Source organism: Diabrotica virgifera, chromosome 2 (assembly GCF_917563875.1).
Source record: "Diabrotica virgifera virgifera chromosome 2, PGI_DIABVI_V3a".
Lineage (NCBI taxonomy): Eukaryota > Metazoa > Arthropoda > Insecta > Coleoptera > Chrysomelidae > Diabrotica > Diabrotica virgifera.
In genome coordinates, this window is record NC_065444.1 from 232,059,879 (window position 1) to 232,078,226 (window position 18,348).

Consider the following 18,348-nt stretch of genomic DNA (forward strand, 5'->3'; position numbering starts at 1 on the left):
TAATTGTTTATAAGTAAGCAAAAAATCGACAGGTTTTTGCAAAATAATTTTACGCTGTTTAAAATTACTTTTTGCCTTTTTTATTTAATTAAGTTAATAGCATAAATGTTCTTCTTTCATAAACTCTCCGAAGTATTACTGTAACCTCATAAGTGGTTACATCTCTCCGAAGTGTTACAGTAATACTTCCGAGAGTTTATGAAAGAAGAACATTTGTACTATTAACTTAATTAAAAAAAACGACAAAAAGTTATTTTAAACAGTGTAAAATTATTTTGCAAAAACATGTCGGACAGTTTATGAAAGAAGAACATTTATACTATTTACTTAATTTAAAAAAATGACAAAAAGTTATTTTAAACAGTGTAAAATTATTTTGCAAAAACATGTCGATTTTTTGGTTACTTATAAACAATTAGAATAACTTTTTAACCGTTACCTGTAGAAAAATTATTTTTTCATATTTAGAAAGACTGAATTTGTATACACATTTAGAAAGAAAAACAATTTTGTCCTAGGACAATTAGGGCGAATTTAATTCACAGGTTTTGCAAAATAATTTTGCAATAATTAGAATTCTTTTTTGTCATTTTTTGTTAATTAAATTAATAGTGTAAATCTTCTTCTTTCATAAACTATCCAAAGTATTACTGTAACTTCATCATTTTCTGACTTATAATGTTGCAAAAAAATGAATTTGGGAAAAATAAATTAAATAACTTTTAAACTATTTGAACAATTGCTTTGAAATTTAAAATATAATTTAAGCACAAGAAGTCTCAGTATTTCGTGTAATAAGAAGGTTCTAACTTAATTTTTACATTACTACTACATTGTTTGATTTGCTTGTCTGGATAATGATCAGAAGAAATGCGTTCAATGTGCTTCCCCGTTTAGGATTTTGTCCTCTTCAGGGTTTGAGGTGAATGTTTAGTGTTGGCAGCAAAAGCAAACAGTCCGAAAAACACACTGGGGCAAGCGGCGTGTCCTGGTGTTCTTGGATCCTGGGTTATGCCGGACGGTGGTGTCCAGAAGGCTAAGAAGTCAACAGAGAAGAAAGTTTGATGGATTGTTGTTGGTTCCATAGACATTTACGTGTACTGTCCGTGCTTTGCTCTCGACCAGTCTCCCTAGAAACCATTGTACAACGACAGGCGAACCTGCGTCCCTCGTCGGCGGTCAGGAGGTGGCTTTGAGCGCAGCGTGGACAGTGAGCGTTCGAGTGGAGAAAATAGTTGCGGCTATTTTCTTGGGACGAACAGGTATAATTGTGCAATGAAGTTGGGAAACCGCAAAAAACCAACTTCTCCCTGTTCGGTAATTTTTTTTTTTTTTTTTTTTTTTTTTACATAAGTTATGAACATTTATAAAATCTCAAAATTTATGATTTACTTTTCAATTTTCTAAACAACAAATAAGGATAGACATATTCAGCGAACGCCATAATGAAGTTTTTTATATGATTTATGAGTTTCTTATTCTCAAATTTGTTTAGAGTGCTTAACTTTTTAATAATAGAGAAAAAAGCGAAAATTTACCGTTTTTTGATCTTTATTTGTTTATAACTATATATATATCATCAAAATCGGCTGCAGGAAACATATTATAGGTTATTAATATAGATGTCCATACTACCTATTCAAAAAATTTGGTTTTCGCCTGGAGGGGATGTGTCACGAGAAAAATCTTATTTTCTCTGGACTAAAAAGGGTAACGATTATTTTTAATTGGGGTTGTAATTAGGGGGTGATTTTCACGTTTTTCATCTTCTTAAGGATTACTGCTTGAGATATTTTCAAAAATTAAAAACAAAGATTTTTTCAAGGATTACAAAACAGGTTCAACAATTTTTTGGCGAAAAATGCATCGATTTCTTCATTACATTACATTACTGAATTTTGGCGTTTGAGGAAGAAGATCCATTTTTCAATAAGTTATTTCTCCATTTGTATTGGGATTATAGGCAATTTACAACTATCACGCTTTTTTATAAGCTACAGTTTTTAAAAGAATGATTTTTTGACAAAATACATATTTTTTGAGTAATTCGCAAAAATCCGCGGGAAAATTTTTCTTTTGTTTTGTTAAAAAATTGACAAATTCACTTGTGGTAGAGGAGCCCAAGCGGAGAATTTTGCAGTTACTCGAGCGCGTCAGATTATCATATGGGCAGAAACCTGGTACCCTGCAGATGTACCTCTACCATATATTGGCTCTTAACACAGGGAAGTTCGTTAAGGGGGCCCGAAAAAAAATATGTCCTTAAAAATACTCGAAATTGTCAGATAAAGTTAAGGTAAGTTAAGTACATGCAAAAGAGTGTATATTTCAAAAATCCGACGATTTGAGCGGGGCGTAAAAAAATGGGTGTCAAAAAGTTTCACAAAAAAAAGCGAACATTTCGCGAAATGAACGTCAGATCGAAAAACTAAAAAAAACATCTTTAATATTTTTCAAAAATCTATCGAATGGAACCAAACACTACCCCCACAGAAGTGGGATGGGGGTTACTTTAAAATCTTAAATGGCACCCCCAAATTTTTATTGCAGATTTGGATTCTTTACGTGAAAATAAGCAACTTTTATTCGAGTCATTTTTTCGAATTATGGATAGATGGCGCTATAATCGGAAAAAACGATTGCTGGAAATGGAAAATTAAATTAAAAAATGGAAAGTCCCCACTAAAATGGAAAATTTTACTTAACTCTTTTTGGTTTTAGGACCTAATAATCACATCCCAATAGGTTCCCATAACGCTCGAGTGACTGCAAATTTAGCATACTTTGGTCCCCTACCATTGCGAATAAGCCGAAAAATTGGTTAATATCTTCATTATTAAAATAAATAAATAAAAAATTTACCCCGAGAAGGGGTGGTATCCCATCTTTTAAAGGGTAAAAGCACCCTAGGGCACAGGTTTATCTTTGAAGTTGAGGGTTAGTAGAAATTACAGCCAAATTTTGGTGTAAATTGCTACATGCTCAGAAAATTTTGTAGGAAAATGGTCATTCATTGGACTAAAATGCCTTAAAAGAGTAAGTCAAAATTAAAAGCCGTAATAGAAAGACTAAACAAAATAAGCACAAATAGAAGTAAAGCAAATCCATTAATAAAGGACGTGACGAAAAATCAACTAATTTTTTTGTTCACTTTTCGACAAATTTCAAATCCACATTCTTCTGGAACGTCACTTTCTAGGAAACCAACGATATATTTGTAAAAAATTATAAAAACCTAAACTGAATTATTTGCACTCACTATTTAACAATATCCTCTTTTAATCGTCCCGTAATTAAATTTTTTGAACACAATATTTGGAAAACAACCTGTACCCACTGTCTCAAGTCAACAATAAAACTGATTATTTATTAAACCTGTTTTTCTTAAATAAAGAGATTGTCTGGGCATTTTAAGTGATTAACACATAATCACTGATCTCTTTACGAAAATAAAAATTAGTCCATGAAATGTGACGTAGGTATTTGGGTAATTAATATTTCTTTTATTCCAATAAATTTATATAAGTCATCAATAATTATGCGTTTAAATTGCGTTAGCAATTATTAGGCTGATTTTAGATATAGACATTAAATTTTTTTTGGTAACTGAAATTATTTTATTAATCGATAGAAAAACCAACATTTTTGGTGTTGTTACTACTTCTGCTATAGTAGGGAAATATATGCTAAATTTGCAGTTACTCGGGCGTTATAAGGACCTATTGGGTTGTGAAGATTAGGTCCTAAAAGCAAAAAAAGTTAAGTTAAGTTATCCATAAAGTGGGGTACTTTCAATTTTTTAATTTAGTTTTCCATTTCCAACAATCGAGAGAGAGAGAGAGAGAGAGAGAGAGAGAGAGAGAGAGAGAAAGAAAGAGAGAAAGAAGGCCGGATTAACGAATTTGTTGCTTAGATATTATAAATTGTTTATCCCAAGAGGTCAAATGTCGAAGGCTATAACTTTTTGAAAAAAAAATCGTAGAGAGTTGGTGAAACATCCAATCTCCTTCTAAAGAGTTATATTTTCATATTCTGATGTAAATAAGTGCGTAAAACATTTTTAAACTTCTAATTTTTAGGTTTGAGAATAAAGGGACAAATTTCGTTACAAACATTTGGAGCTGAAGCGGCCCTGTACATCCTATGAGTTTTAACTTACAGATTATTGCTGCTAAAAACGAAACGAAGATTTATAAAAAAATAAAAAATTTCTACGACCAACTGAAGCCGAGCTAAATGTTGGGCTTTAAAATAAGGGGGCAATTTTCGTTATAAACATTTAGAGCTGAAGCGCCCCTGTACATCCTATGAGTTTCTAACTTACAGATTATTGTTTCTGAAGATGAAACGAAGATTTATAAAAAAATAAAAATTTTCTACAACCAACTGAAGCCGAGATAATTGTTTCTATTTTCTTAAATCGTAGTGCCTTTATTTACAACAATTACGAAATTATTTTACAGTCATTGACTAAAGAAAGACTTATATTATATTAAATTAAAAATAATTATAAAATATAGTTACATTTAATTATTAAAAATTATTTTTAAAATCGCTTTTGCGAGCGTCCGAATTTTGCAAATCGCCCGGCTCGCTTCAAATCCGCGCGCTCGGAAAATTTTTACGTAACCGAAAACAATTTAATAATAAAACCATTATAATATACAGTCTATTTACCACTGTATTTGTTTTTCTTGATATACTTTTATATGTGAAATCTCATTTCTGAAGAAATAATATTACAAAAATGATACATATACATGAAATATATAACTATATTTTTAATTTTTTCATTGTTATATAAATATAATAATAATAATGTTACTTCTTATTATACAATATAAAACTTTTTCTTCTTGTAGTTACTATCCGTTTTGGATGTTGGCGACCATCATGGCAATCTGTACTTGCACACTAAATCGGTACTGCTGCTCTAAAAAGATTTGTAGTTGTTGTGTTGAACGACGTACGTAAATTTTCTAGCAAGGTAATCAATCCTTCGCCTTCCTGGTTCTCAGTTTCCAAATGGGGTTTGCCAAATTGCCATGATGGTCGCCAACATCCAAAACGGATAGTCACTACAAGAAGAAAACGTTTTATATTGTACAATAAGAAGTAACGTTATTATTATTATATTTATATAACAATGCAAAAATTAAAAATATAGTTATATTATGTATCATTTTTATAATATTATTTCTTCAGAAATGAGATTTCACATATAAAAGTTATCAAGAAAAACAAATACAGTGGTAAATACACTGTATATTATATGGTAATATTATTAAATTGTTTTCGGTCAAAATTTAATACAAGTTCGTAAAAATTTTCCGAGCGCGCGGATTTGAAGCGAGCCGGGCGATTTGCAAAATTCGGCCGCTCGCAAAAACACCGATTTTAAAAATAATTTTTAATAATTAAATGTAATTATATTTTATAATAATTTCTATTTTAAGATAATATAACTCTTTCTTTAGTCAATGACTGTAAAATAATTTCTTAATTGTTATAAATAAAGGCACTACGATTTAAGAAAAAATAAACAATTATCTCGGCTTCAGTTGGTTGTAAATTTTTTTATTTTTTTATAAAACTTCGTTTCGTCTTTAGCAACAATAATCTGTAAGTTAGAAACTCATAGGATGTACAGGGCCGCTTCAGCTCTAAATGTTTATAACGAAATTTGCCCCCTTATTTTTAAACCTAACATTTAGCTCGGCTTCAGCTGGTCGTAGAAATTTCTTATTTTTTTATAAATCTTCGTTTCCTCTTCAGCAACAATAATCTGTAAGTTAAAAACTCATAGGATGTACTGGGCGGCTTCAGCTCGAAATGATTTATAACGAAATTTGCCCCCTTATTTTCAAACCCAAAAATTAGAGGTTTAAAAATGTTTTACGCATTTATTTACATCAGAATATAAAAATATAACTCTTTAGAAGGAGATTGGACGTTACAACAACTCTCTACGATTTTTCTTCAAAAAGTTATAGCCTTCGACATTTGACCTCTTGAAATAAACAATTTATAATATCTAAGCAACAAATTCGTTAATCCGGCCTTGCAATTTTTTTTATGTTTGGAATTGAAAGGTCTTCATTTTAAAGCTTTAAAAAATAAAAAAAATTATTTGTACAATAAATAACGCAATTGTAAAAAACGGCCATATTGGACTTTCGCATGCTGTTTTGCAATAACCAATAAACGAAATTAAACTTACCATAGCTCAAATTGTAGTTTTTTTTTTTAATTTACTACAACTTTCTATCAAAAAGTTTTTCTCTAAAATCAATATCCTAAGCTGCAAAATTAAAAATCTTTAAAAATTGCAAATTTAACAAATGAAAATCGCAATTAAAAAAAAAGCTCACAATATTTTTGGTCACATTTTAGTAGAAGTTATTCCTGGCATCGTCCTTTACAACACCTGATAAGTTTCAAAAATTCCTGAATTACATCACATTTTTTCACCCACAGCCTGGGGTATCCGTCAGTAACGAAATCATTTAGCATGGTATCCATTTAGAATAATCAAAGATGCCATGCACTGTTTTAGTGTCAACTATAGTAAAAAAAGAGTCAGTGCACCCGAATCGGTTAGCGGTCCAACTAAACGTGCGCGATGCCAATGAAATCCGTAGGCAAAAACGTCTACTGCCATCCGATCTATCGATATCACACAAACTTTAGTTTAGTTTTTTAAGGCAAATTATTGTAAAATCATACCAACAATGTTTAACCTAGGTTTAGATATAATTAAAAGAGATTATATTCATTGGAATAATACTCTATATTTCATCAGCTTCATTGTCAGAAAAAACGCTTATTGCCTAATAGGCAGATTGCAGAACTCTCGAGGAGTTAATAAAAAAAATATCCGAAAATTTACAAATTAAAAGTTGTCCTACGATTATACTGGACAAAGTCTCTTTTAAGTTATAGTAGATATCGAAAAATAAAATATAAAAAAAAATAAATTTAATGTTGTTTTAAACTTGTAAGTTATTTAAACAATTGTTGAAAAAAAATTTAGGATATTTTTAGGACGATTTTTGTTGACAAAATAAGAGACTAGATTATTTGCAGTTAAATTTACAATAATTTGCAATAATTTACAATAACTTATATTTAAGTTAGTTAAGAAAATGATTTTTTCTTACATATGGAAAACATGGTATTTTGATAAATATTCGTTCTTGATTTTAAGAAAGTGTATGAAAGGGTTCATCGAAAAGTTATTCGGTAATTGATGAATAAGAAATTAGTCCACGGTCAACATGTATAGATTTTGAGAGATATTAATGAAGGAGCTACTGTTAGACAACTGGTGTTAGAACAGGAGGTGTGGGAGAGGCCGATGCATTTCATGTGAAAGTAGGATTACACCAGGACCTAGTACTTAGTCTTTATTTATTCTAGTATTGGTGTTAAACTGATAATAGTAAAAACTGGAAGCAATTGAACAAAGCAGGAAGATTGGGAGATAAGTCCATGAAGAAGGTTTAAAGTTAGTAGAAAAAGCAGAGCATCTACACTATTTATATAAAAATTAAGGTTAAAACTGAAAGAGTAATTCTCTACAACTGCCATAAGACCAGCTATGATTTACAAATCTGAATGTTATGTAGTTAAAAAAAAAGAGGAACAACAAACGCATGAGAGGAAAATAAGAATGGATATATGGATAATTGTAGTTAAAAAAATTATAAAACTACTAACACTGGATATCTTAGTAGAAATCTAGGCCAATACGGTTCCCACTGTATTCCTTCACTTAACCATTCTCTTCAGTTTTTTCGGTTCTACCAGTCCCCTTCCTGCCGATTTCTTCTTTCCATTGCTTCGTCCCCTTTATCTCTGAAAGATCTTCGGGGTTTGCTTCTCTTCCTCCTTTCTATCAGTCTCCACTGTATTATTCTGTTTATCCAACAATTTTGTTCTGATCTTCTGACATGCCCATTGCCCATATTGCCCATGCCAGGTTAATCTCTTCTATTCGATGTAGTCTATTATATCTGAGTTCGTTCCCATTCTTTTCTTAATCTCTATGTTATTTTTTATACGTTTTCTTGTTACTGTGCAGCTCATCCTTAGGAGTTCCATCTCTGTTTCCCTTATTTTATTTTTGGTTCAACATCGTGTTACTAAATAACCAAAAGTTCCTGAAAGAAGTAGGAAAGGAAGAAGATCTGTGGGAGAAGTAGGCTATATCATTGAGAGGGGTTAATATTGGTATCACCCAAAATAAAAGCTTATGGAAAAATGTAAATTGATAAGCCGGCCATGCATAGGGATTCAGACAAGGAAAATTATGATGATAAAAATCTCGTAATATTAAGATTATATATTATTAAACTCCAATCTTATAAACTTGGATCCCGCGTACCAAAAAAAAGTTGATTAATAGCCAGCTGAAAATTTGGTAATAGCTTAACCGTGTCTAGTCGGACAAACTTTGATGTATGGGAACACTGGAACAAGGAAAGTTTTAATTGTGGAACAGGTTAAAAATTTGTAACGTCAGACTCCGAAAACGTCCCATGTATTTTGTCGGACAGTACTTTCAATTATTGATTTGTTACCATTTCATTAATCTTACATGCAAAAATCAGTCTGGTGTTTATCATCAACTGGGCATTCTAATGAGTGGAACACAAACATGTCAAATGACAGGAATCATGTAAGTTAGTAATAGCAGTCTGATTTTTACATGAGAGTTTAATGAAAGGGTAACAAATTAATTGGATATTCTGTCCGACAAAATACATGGGACGTTTTCGTAATCTGACGTTCCAAATTTTTAAATTGTTCCACAATTAAAACTTCCCCTGTTCCAGTGTTCCCGTACAGCAAAGTTTGTCCGACTAGACACCGTTAAGCTATTAACAAATTTTCAGCTTGCTATTAATCAACTTTTTTTTGGTACGCGGGATCCAGGCCTATTAAATTAAAAACAGAACTTTGATAATTTTTATGTCGATGATAAATAATATTTATCATCGACATAAGAATTATCAAAGCTCTGTTTTTAATATAATATGCCTGGTTATTATATTAAAAACAGAGCTTTGATATAATTGGCCTGGTTATTATATTAAAAACAGAGCGTTGATAATTCTTATGTCGGCGATAAATAATATTTTCCACCTGCCCCCACCGAAAGTATACTTTTCCGGTCCTGATTGTAGGGAGCAAAGTTGTACTTTTCCTCCCTAGGGAGGAAAAGTAAAAGTGACGTCATGGTATTTCATTCATGAAATATAACTTATTGACGCCCTGTACAATATCTATTTTCTATTACGTAGGTATCTGTACATTTTAACGTTTATTTAAAAACACTCTGTATTTTGCAGAATGGTAAAAAACAGTAAATTGTTATTCTGATTTAACAATGTTTACATTAATAATTTGACTTATATTTGACAGTTGACAGTTATATTGTACCTACTTGTTAGTTTTAGTTCTAATAAATTTTGTTGGTTAGTTACATAAATAAATTAAGTAAAAATGAAAAAATGACTTGTTATTTGAGGAAGGTGGAAAAACCATATGTATAACATGGGAGTAAAGTGCCTTTTCCTCCCTTGAATGATTACTGCCCTCCGCTACGGGTCGGGCAGTAAACTTCATTCTCGGGAGGAAAAGTAGCACTTTCCTCCCTTGTTATACAAATAGCTATTATCATCGACATAAGAATTATCAAAGCTCTGTTTTTAATATAATAGGCCTGGTTCCCGCGTATATACACTAAGCACCAAAATTAACGCAGCACCTTAAAAATGGGACATTTTTGATGTCTCTTATTTCCTAAACCTGTTGTCCGATTCGAGTGATTTTTTTAGTATAATATGGCTTTATTCTTCAAGAATATCCACGTAATAATACTATTGCTAAAGACGTAAGTATCATTGTATACCGGGTGTAACAATGATAGTGTGTTTTTTCCTCAAAGTTTGGAACACCCTGTGAAATATTCTAGCGAATATAGAATATTGAAATTAAAACTTGACTGTAGCCTTAGACTTTCTTAACATTTTTCTTTTTGATTAATTCGCTTGTGTGGGAGAATAAAAAAGTTAGGTACTTTAACAACTAGCAATGTTATTTATCAATACAGGGTGTTTCTAAATAAGTGCGATAAACTGTAAGGGGTAATTCTGCATGAAAAAATAATAACCGTTTGCTTTATAAACATATGTCCGCAAATGCTTTGTTTCCGAAATACGGGATGTCGAATTTTTTCTTACAAACTGACGATTTATTTATTGCTCTAAAAGCGGTTGAGATAAATGCAATTTAAATTTGGTAGTTTTTAAGAGGCAATTATTTCGCATTTTTGACATACAACTAAGAATTTTATATTCACCATTGGCGTGCATACTGGATGTATCTATAATGTTTATACCCGTATACACGCCAATGGTGAATATCAAATTATTATTTGTATGTCAAAAAAATGCGCCATAACTACCTCTTAATACCTACCAAATTTCATATGCATATCTTAACCAGTTTTAGAGCAATAAAAACAAAGCATTTGCAGACATATGCTTATAAAGCAAACGGTCATTATTTTTTCATGCAGAATTACCCCTTAAAGTTTGTCGCACTTATTTAGAAACACCCTGTATTGATGAATAACATTGCTAGTTTTATTGTACCTAATTTTTTTATTATCCCACATAAGCGAATGAATCAAAAAACAAAATGTTAAGAAAGCCTAAGGCTACAGTCAAGTTTTAATTTCAATATTTTATATACGCTAGAATATTCCACAGGGTGTTCCAAACTTTGAGGACAAAACACACTATCATTTTTCCACCCGGTATACAATGGCACTTACCTCTTTAGCACTAGTGTTATTACGTGGATATTCCTGAAGAATAAAGCTATATTACACTAAAAAAATCACTTAAATCGGACAACAGGTTTAGGAAATACGAGACATCAAAAATGTCACATCTTTAAGGTGGTGCGTTAATTTTGGTGATTAGTGTATTATATAATATTTTTTAAAATCGTTTCCAGTAGAAGTAGGACCACTGTTTTCTGCAGTGGGTTTGGTGGCCTTTATAAATTGTTAATAATTTAAGGCCAAAAACATTTTAATACCTTTTGTCTTCCAGTAAATAGTAAAGCATTTTGAATGGATTTTGAGGTAATTATAAAACACGTTTGTCGATAAAACATGTTTAAATCTTTAAAATAACTCTGTGGCTATTTGCCAAAAGTTGATATGTCAAAAATCATGGTTTTCAGCTTTGCGAACCATGATATGTGTTTAAAGTTATATTTTTATTTGCCAAAACTTGATATGTCTAAGGACAATATTATTAAAGATATAAGTTAAAGACTAAACATGATGTATTAAATTACCTCATTTTAATATTTGCCAAAAGTTGATAAGTCGACATATCAAGTTTTGCCACCATCAGATTTAAAATGTGGACGGATGTTTTATAGACATATCAAGTTTTGGTTACCAGCTGACGATAACATACCCTAATTTTATTGTTGTGCATTTTACTAAATTAAGGTGGTTCTTTGGTTGTCTTAAGAAAACTATTAGTAAAAGTATGTCGCGTAGAAAGCTGTTAGTTGATATGGTTATTAGCCAACATGAAGATTCGGCGGTTTTAGTAAATATCGAAGAAACAGTATTATTACACACTGAAAGTGAGGACTTAAAAAAATCAGTGGGAAGTGATATAAGACGATTGAAAAGGTGTTTAGTTGATGCCGAAATTAAAAAAATAAGTTCAACTTCTGGATCCACTGGCCATTTTGAAGAATTAGTGTCATATTTGAATAGTAATAATTCAGAGGTAGATGAAGATTATATTCCTTTGGACACTTCATCTGACACAAGTGACAATGAGAGGCAAGGTAAATATCAAGCAATGATATCTAAAAAGTGTGAAACAACAGCTACTTCCAGTAATAATACGGATGACATAGTAAGTAATGAAACCTTTACAAATAAAAGTGACGATGGCAAAAACCAAATAAATAACTCTAATGTTCAACCTAAAAAACCGAAATATAACAGAGTAGAAATGAAAAAAAAGAAGATGTTAGGAGAAGAACATATTACAAGAAAAGGTATACAAAAACCTGCAAAAGTATTTCAACCGCTTACTAGCTGCTGTCGCAATAAATGTCACGAGAAACTCCATAGATGAACAAATATAAATTTTTTATGATTTTCTTAAAAAAGTGCACGACAAAGGCCAAGTAATTTTTGAAAGAGTGAAGATTAAGTCAAAGAAGACAGAAAGAAAAGATAAAGGAGAACGAGGAAATAATAAAAACAGACAAATTGTGGTATCCTATAATATCACGTATAACGACAAAACGTTAAAAGTTTGCAAATACATGTTCCAGAATCTACATGGTATCACAAGACGAAAAATTGATATTTTGATAAAAAAAACAAATATCACCCACGGGTTTTATAGAACCTAATGGATCTGGAAAACGCCAACCACATAACGCTCGACCAGATGAAAAAGCTGAAGCTATAAAACATATAGAGTCTTTTCCAAAATATGAGAGCCACTACTCTCGAAGACACACAAGTCGACTCTATTTAGCTCCCAATCTAAACATTAAACTTATTTATGATCTTTATGTATCAAACAGAACAATGCCTGTATCATATTTATTTTATGCTAAGATTTTTAAAGAACTTGAATATAAATTTAAAAATCTTAGCATCGATACATGTAAGACTTGTGATTATCTAGAAAACAAGAAAAAATCCTCTAATAGTGAAGAAATACGTGCAGCCGTGGATGAAGGGAAAAATAAACACCTCCAGCTAGCAGAGATTGCCTATGGTGAAAAAAAATCAGATATAGAGTTCTCCAGAAACAGTAGTGGTAAAATGGTTGTTTTAGTATTTGACTTACAACAGAACCTACCAACACCCAATTTAAGCACAAATGTAGTCTACTATAAAAGATTGCTCTGGACATATAACCTCACCATCAGAAATTGCACTGAAAATACCACTTCATGTTTTATGTGGCATGAGGGGTTGTCAGACCGTGGATCAGATCAAGTTGCTTCTTGTCTTTTAAAATACCTTGATAGCTTAGTTAATACAGTTGAAAAAGTTGCTCTATATTCGGATTCTTGTCCCGGACAAAACAAAAATAACTTTGTTGCAGGAGCACTGTCTTTATTTGTTTATAGATCAACAACCATAAATGAAATACAACACAAGTTCCTGGAAGTGGGTCATACTAGAATGGAATGTGATGCTGACCATGCAAGAATTGAGCGTGCCAAAAAATCGTCACAAAAAATCGTCACAGGATACCTCATGACTGGTACAAGTTTGTTAGAACTGTCCCCGGTAAGAAGAAATTCCAGGTTATCAATATGCAGAGGAAAGATTTTCTAGCGTATTCAAAACTTTTCCAGAATATCTATGTAAAGCGTGATAAAGGTGTGGATAATGAAAATGTGAAATGGCATGATATAAAAGTTCTACGTTTTGGTAGAGATTTGGGTGTTATAGACATTAAATATACACATAAAGGTTTTGACGTTTCTACCCTTAATATTAAACGCAGAGGGCAGCAGATGGATCCTACATTAGAACCTGTTTATAGTGGACCTAAACCCATAAAACATCAAAAAAAGAAAGACTTGCTTTTCCTGCTGCAATGCCTTGATCCAGTGTACCATATATTTTACCACGGACTCAAGACTAATGAGAATGTAAATGATGGAATTTAATGTTTTATTTTTAAGTGATAAACATTGCTCTTTTATGTAGATTGATAACAGTGAACAATAAAAATAATTTTGCTAATTGTTATTACTCATTTCAAAGAGACTTATACTGAAGTTTAAATTTAGATATTCAATAAATTGGTGAATTTTACATTATTTTATAAATTGATTAAAAGTAACCATCTTTATTAAATATCAAGTTTTAATTTCAGTATAAATTTCTTCAGTTTTTATTTTGTAATTATGATATTCACCTATTTTATATACTTCACTTTGACATGATATGTCTATATATGGCATCTAAGATATTTGCCAAAACATGATATGTTAGTAAAATCATTTTTCACAATAGAATTTCCAAAATTAATGTATAACTATTAGTTTAAGCAGCATTTTGTTTATTTATATACGAAATTTCATAAAAATCTAATAAAATTTGAGCGAGTAAAAAAAAAAAAAACAAATTGTCATGAGGTTATATATTTTTAATTTCGCTCTACTGAAAACTTGTTCTATTTGACATATCAAGTTTTGGCAAATAGCCACAGAACTATTTATGAATGTTGATTAACTAATTTGTTACTTATAAAACTATAAAAAACCTGAGAATTCTTAGTTTTTAATAAATATTAATAACTATTGTAAAATAAATAAACCTACAAACTTGATATTTCGTGGAAAGTTGGGTCTTTCCATGAAAGAAGAAAACATTTAAAGTGATTCACCATTAATTAGTTTAAAAGATATTAAATTTGTTTCTACCAAATAACTTTTCCTTGTAATAACGTGTAAGAAAAAAATTCGCTTACAATGTTTTTAAGGATAGCATAAGCAAGGGAGGGGCAGTTATTCTACCAATAAAAATAAAAATAAATTAGAAAGAACGATTTACAAAATTGCAAAATTAATTGCAAAACATTGTAAAGTTTAAAGAAAGTCAAGCTTAATTTTAATTAATTAATACTAATAATTTAATAGTTAAGCAAAATTTAAAAAATCGCTAATTTTCTCGCAGTTTAATAATTTTGTCCCCCCTCTATGGCTCAGTGGTAAGATAGCTTATCTTTGGATTCAGGGGTCGTGAGCTCAAATCTCAGCTGGGTAGGAAATTTTTCAGTTATTAAAAATTAATAAATAAAAATAGTTTCTATAATTGTTGTATCGATACTCACAGGACGGACCGCAGACGTTCGGATACAATTAGCGTCTCTTTGTAAAGACAAGAAAGTCAACTTTTCAAAGTGACAAGACATTTACTCAACACATATATACTATACACTGTATTATGTATTTGATAGCTAAATCAACTGTACCATGCCAATTGTCATTAGCTCTCGAGGCATTAAGCTGAATAAAAAAAATTGACAGCTATTCTAGTACGATAGGTCACAATTATTTATCTACTACACTCACCTGCACAAAATTCCGCCACTAGAAATTCTATAACTTTGTTATTTGTACTCCGATTTTCAGGATTCTTGCATCAGTTTGTAGGTAGATGTATTGATATCGTTTGTTATTATTCCGGTAACAATTTTTTTTTTGCTTAGAATGGAATTATACGGGGCTGAATGGAAGCTTTGTATTTTCTCTTAAATTTAAAAAATTGTGTGGAAAAATTGAAGAGCTGATTTTGTTTTATAGTCCTTTCATAGAGGAAAGTAACCAAAAATGGAATAGTGCCCTAATATGGAATTCCTTGATTTCTCCGAAAATATAAGTTGGAAGCGCACTACAAGACCGTCCTCTATTCAGTCGCTCTCTTTATTATCGCATTCACACCTCTGTGTCAGATGCGCGAACGATACGTGTCTGACAGGCGCGTTTTGTTTTATCATCTGGCAGAAAATTTCAAAGGTAAATATATTCAACGAGTAATATTGGTTATTATGCATGAATACAGACTTGTTATGCTATTGCATATATCAATAGTACCTTTATTTTGATATTTTATGACCTTCTGTAATTAAAACATTACGACTTGAAAGAATGTTGATACTAGTTTGAACTAATGTACAAATCCAAATATGGACAGTCGTTGGTGCCTAATTATGGAATAGTGGATTAAGTGTAAGTGGGCTCATTATAATTTTGCTGGTCCAGAGTTTCGTACATGGATCTGTGATGTCTGCAAGTGAATTAAGCTACTTCTTTAATTTTTTACAATTTTCTTATTTAAATTTATTTGATCTCAGATGTTTATATCTATTTTGGCTATTGATATGTTGGTTTATGCCCATATTCCATATATGGGTACCTATTCCATATTTGGTTACTCATTTGGGATTTTGTTTTTTGGTCGACTTTTTTTTGTTAATTAAGATATTTAACAGAAGGCTTTTAATTACTACATAAAAATGTATGACTGATGTGTCATAACATTAAATTGTTTTCATTTATATAAAGGTATTATTTTATATCCCCAAAACAAAATGGTATTCCATAATTGGCGACTTTCCTCTATTATCCCGGAGGCATCACTAGGATTTTGTTTTTGGAATTATCTGAAAATCTCTTTTCTGGTAAGAACTGCACAATTTTTTGTAAATAAAAACACTGACTGACTCATAAATATCTTAAATAGAGGTTGAATTGATTGATAAGATTTATTAAAATGGCCCGCATGCAGCTCAGATATCAATTTATCGAGCATTTATGGGATGAATTGAAAATAGCTATTCGACGTCATTCTAGGCTTCCAGAAAAGGGCCTAGCCGGGTAAGATGGTGAAAAGTGCCCCCAACCCAATTTAAATTCCATATGGGCCACTTTTTAGCACATATAGAGGAACTCACTTTCTGAAATTTTTAGCTCCCTAGGTGGTCACGTGACCTCCCTAGAGCCTAATTAGGCTTTTTAAGTTTTTATTTTTTATCTCAGCCGCATCAAGAGCTAGCCGAAAACTTTATTTAAAAAAGTTGTAAGTTTCAAGAAGAACTATATGAAAGAATTTTTTTATTTTTTTGGCGGAAAATTCGAATTTTTAAAACAATTTTAAACTTTTAAATAACTCTGAAAAAAAAAAACTAAGACACTCGCTTTTACGCAAATTAATTATAATGTTTATTTTTGCACAATCTTTCACCCTGAATTTTTTCAGATTTTTAAAATTGGTGAAACGTACCTTTAAAAATAAAAAACCGCATTTTTTCGGTTTTTTTTTCGGTTTTTGATACAATTTTATACATATTTTTCAAAAAATTTAACACCGTCACTAGAATAGGTAAAAAACTGAAAAATAATTGGGGTTTGCTTAATGAAAATTTTTTGTAACGCCATCCATTTTCAAGATAGAGGGCGTTGAAGAAAACAAAATTTTACATATTTTTTACGATTTTGCCGAAACTACTGGCAACATTGTAATAAAACTTAGCAGGTTTTAAGAGGTAGTTATTGTGCACGTTTTGACATACAATTAAGGATTTGATATTAATCATTGGCGCGCATAGGGGTAATGGTCTGAACTTTTCAAAGAAAAAAAGATAGTATTTTTACAGTATATGAGAGTATATTTCAAACTAACAATCATTTTTGAATTCCTCGTTCAATTTTCAATAAAAAATCTATCTCCTCATTTTTTCACACGACGCGCCGTTTTGCTGCAAAAAATAAAATATCTTAACGCTTCCAAAGTATTCGAATTAATGTTGATAATGGATGTACGAGTTTATTATGTAGATGTAGAAACTACTAGAAGTTCGAATACTTTGTAAGGGTTAAGATCTTTTATTTTTTGAATAAAAATGGCGCGTCGTATGAAAAAATAAGAAGATACATTTTTTGTCACAAATTGAACGAGGAATTCACAAACTATTGTTAATTTGAAATATGTCAGTGGCGTACTATCTTTATTCTTTAAAAAGTTCTGACCATTACCCCTATGCGCGCCAATAATGAATATCAAATCCTTAATTTTATGTCAAAACATGCACAATAACTACCTCTTAAATCCCGCCAAGTGTTATTACAATGTTGCCAGTAGTTTCAGCAAAATCGTAAAAAATGTGTAAAATTTTGTTTTCTTCAACGCCCTGTATCTTGAAAATGGATGGCGTTACAAAAAATTTTTATTAAGCAAACCCCAATTATTTTTCAGTTTTTTACCTGTTCTAGTGACAGTGTCACCTTTTTTGAAAAATATGTATAAAATTGTATCAAAAAACGAAAAAAAAACGAAAAAATTCGGTTTTTTATTTTTAAAGGTACGTTTCACCAATTTTAAAAATCTGAAAAAATTCAGGGTGAAAGATTGTGCAAAAATACACATTACAATTGATTTTCGTAAAAACGAGTGTCTTAGTTTTTTTTTCAGAGTTATTTAAAAGTTTAAAATTGTTCTAAAAATTCGAATTTGCTGCCAAAAAATAAAAAAAAAAATCACGTGACCACCTAGGGGGCTAAAAATTTCAGAAAGTGAGTTCCTCTATATGTGCTAAAAAGTGGCCTATATGGAATTTAAATCGAGCTGGGGGCACTTTTCTCCATCTTACCCGGCTAGGCCCTTTGGTACAGTTATGGCCTTGATAGAGGAATATCGGGCTATTCCCCAGACAAGGATAACACATCTTATTTATTAGAGGCCAAAAAGATTGAGAGCAGTCGTTG

General features: G+C 31.0%; 1 protein-coding gene across 5 annotated transcripts in view; it reads right to left on the bottom strand.

Moving 5' to 3' along the window:
* LOC114335390 (solute carrier family 26 member 6-like) overlaps positions 1–18,348 on the bottom strand; it is a 210,101-nt gene that overhangs the window by 98,989 nt on the left and 92,764 nt on the right. Inside the window, exon 1 of one of the 5 annotated variants that reach the window (XM_050644359.1) lies at positions 3,260–3,313. The exons of the other annotated variants lie outside the window; for them this stretch is intronic. The gene's annotated coding sequence lies outside the window, so the exon portion shown is untranslated. Of the gene's footprint in view, positions 1–3,259; positions 3,314–18,348 lie in introns of those variants that run through there. 5 annotated transcript variants of the gene reach the window in all.